Below are 3,198 nucleotides of genomic sequence, written 5' to 3' on the forward strand. Positions count from 1 at the left end.
GTGGCTCAGTCGGTTAAGCATCTGACTTTGGCTCAGGTCATGATCTCATGGTTGGTGGGTCCCAGCCCCACATCAAGCTCAGTGCTGATAGCTCAGAGCCTGGAGCCTGCCTAGGATTCTGTGTCTTCCTCTCTCTCTCCCCCTCCCCCACTTGTACTCTGTCTCTCTCTCTCAAAAACAAATAAACATAAAAAAATGTTTTCTTACATGAAAAAATAAAGTGTGGCACATGGAATTAAGAAATTATGAAGGGTTATCAATTTCTAAAAATATCAAGGACTAGCATATGGGAATAAATAGCTGAGGTAAAGTAGAGAGTAAGAGGATTTTGGACACAACAACCACACTTATCATGAACACAAATTAACCTTACTAAGGCCTATCACTTTGTTCCACTCCTCAACTGCTTTTTCACAAAAAATTACTGGTATGCAGACAAGTGACTCAAGCACACTTACCTCACAAATACTCAAATTCATGCCTCTGCAAAATTAGATGCCTTCAGAATCTCCCCCAAAAGTTCTATATCCAGCGATGAACAGCCATGTGGTGTTGAGTGTCATGGGTACCATATTCCTCTTGCTTGAAATACCCCTAATATTCCTTCAAAAATCACATTCAAACCACTTATCCCATGAAGTTTTACTGGAAAAAAATTCCTGTACAGTTCCTTCTGTTACTGTTCTTAGCACACTACAATTTACTTTTGAATGGTTTGCTTGCCAAATAGTTGTAAAGAATATTGGGTTTAAGAAAAGCCTCAAATTAATACAGTTTTTATTGCATCTTTAACATATCACAAATAAGTCTGAAAAATCATCTGGACAGCTCAGATCTTATTCATCAGCATTTTGGACTGTTCCTTTTTTTAGAAACAGAGACACCATCCCCAAATTTTCTGATATCCTTGCTTGTAACTGTTGTGGCTTTTTGTGTCAAAGCAGCTGAATTTGATACAAGTTTGATGTCATTTCCTTTAAGAATTAACTCATCTTTCTGGGCCTGAGATACTGAATAAGCAACACCTGGCCTCATCCGAACCCTGCTGATATATTTTTCATCCCAGGAAATTTCGAATTTCAACGAGAACCATTCTCCTGAATTACAACGTTGATGGGGAAGTGAGCATACACAGACTTCATCTTGTAGTGAATCCCAGTTTAACACCCTTGATCATGTTCTGTGCATGACTACGGATAGTGCAAACAGTAGCCAGTTCTTTCCTATTTCCCCACCATTTGTCAACTAGGAGCCTCTTCTTTTTCTTTCTAAGGAGACTGAGTTCTACATTGATGTAGTTGACATCCCTTTGCAGGTTTCCTCTGGGGCCTTCACAATAACAGTGTGTCCCTTCAGAACGATGTCAACATTTTCTGGAATATCAACAGTCTGATTGCTGAGAATGTTCTTCATTCTTGCAGTAGACAGGGCAGAGGGCCCGTTTTATATTCTTAATATCGAAAACCACATATATCTCTATCAAAAAATTAATTGCGGGGCATCTGGGTGGCTTAGTTGGTTAAATGCCCAACTCTCGATTTCAGCTCAAGTCATGATCTCATCGTTCATGAGTTTGAGCCCCTCATCAGGCTCTGTGCTGACATTGCAGAGCCTGCTTGGGATTCTCTCTCTCCCTCTCTCTCTGCCCCTTCCCTGCTCATGCTTGTGCTCTGTCTCTCTCTCAAAAATAAATAAATTAAAAAAATTAATTTCAATATTCTTAAAAGTAGGTAGCCATTAGGGGCGCCTGGGTGACTCAGTCAGTTAAGCATCTGACTCTTGATTTCGGCTCAGGTCCTGATCTCACAGTAGTGAGATTGAGCCCTGAGTCGGGCTCCACGTTGGTTGTGGTGCCTTCTTAAGATTCTCTCTCTCTGTCTTTCTCTTTCACCCCCCACTCTTCCAGTCCCCCTCCCCTGCTCATATTCTCTCTACCTCTCCTTCTTAAAAAAAAAAAAAAAAAAAGTAGCCATTATAAGGAATTCAGTTTTCTCAAGTAAATTTCTTTTATTCCATAGGTGTTTATAGGGTAGAATAAATTACTGAAAGAAGAAAGTTAGGAAAGGTAAATTTGTGAAACTTCAATTAACTAATAGGCTATATATAATGTTCCATTAAGTACATTTTATTAAGTGTATGTAGCATCATTTCCCTCTCCTTGCAAAAGTATTTTGAATTCACATACCTGGCTAGTGGGAAAGTAAAATGGTGCAGTTGCTTTGGAAAGTAGTCTGGCAGTTTTTTAAAAGGGTAAGTATAGAGTTACCAAATGAACCAGCAATTCTAGCACTAAAGCCTATACCCAAGAGAAATGAAAGTATCTGTGTACATAAAAATCTGTCCATAACTGTTCATAACAGCACTATTCATAATACACAGCAGCATTACATTATTTATAATAGCCAAAGGTATAAACAATATAAATGTCCATAAATTGATAGAATACAGTGTATCTATCTATACAATGAAATATGATTTAGCAATAAAAAGGAATGAAGTACTGACATATACTACAACATGGATGAAACCTGAAAACTTTATGCTAAGTTAAAGATTGCATTCACAAAAGACCACATATGGTATGGTTGCATTTACAGAAATGTCTAGAACATGTAAATCTATAGGGACAGAAAGTAAATTGGTGATTGTCTTGAACTGGGGTCCTGGAGGAATGGAAGGTCACCACTAAAGGGTATTAGGTTTCTTTTGGGGGGTAATAAAAAGGTTCTAAAGTCAATTGTCATAACAGTTGCTTGGCTCTGAATATGTTAAAAAAATATTGAATTGGGGCGCTTGGGTGGTTCAGTTGGTTAAGCGTCCAAGTCTTGATTTCGGCTCAGGTGATGATCTTACAGTAGTGAGATCAAGCCCCAAGGAGAGCTCTATGCTGGCCATGGAGGCTGTTTAGGATTCTCTCACCCTCTCCCTCTGCCCCTCCCCAGCTCATGCTCCCTCTCTCTCTCTGTCTCAAAAAATTTTGGATTGTACACTCTAAATGGGTGATTTTTGTGATATATGAATTATATGGGAATAAAGCTATTACAAAAAGAATGTATTCCTTTCAGAACTAGCTTATAAAAAAATATTTCTCAAGAACCATGAAATACCTTAAGCAAAAAATAAAAATAAAAATAGCAAGATGAAGTGACATGGTACTAAATAGTATTATTAAATATTTAAGTTTGAAAAGTAGTAAGT

General features: G+C 38.0%; 1 pseudogene; it reads right to left on the bottom strand.

Annotated features, from left to right (window-relative positions):
- Positions 1-722: 722 nt before the first annotated feature.
- LOC125938863 (60S ribosomal protein L9-like) lies at positions 723-1,413 on the bottom strand (annotated as a pseudogene).
- Between the last annotated feature and the right edge of the window lie 1,785 nt (positions 1,414-3,198).

Source organism: Panthera uncia (genome assembly GCF_023721935.1).
Source record: "Panthera uncia isolate 11264 chromosome B2 unlocalized genomic scaffold, Puncia_PCG_1.0 HiC_scaffold_24, whole genome shotgun sequence".
NCBI classification, from domain to species: Eukaryota; Metazoa; Chordata; class Mammalia; order Carnivora; family Felidae; genus Panthera; species Panthera uncia.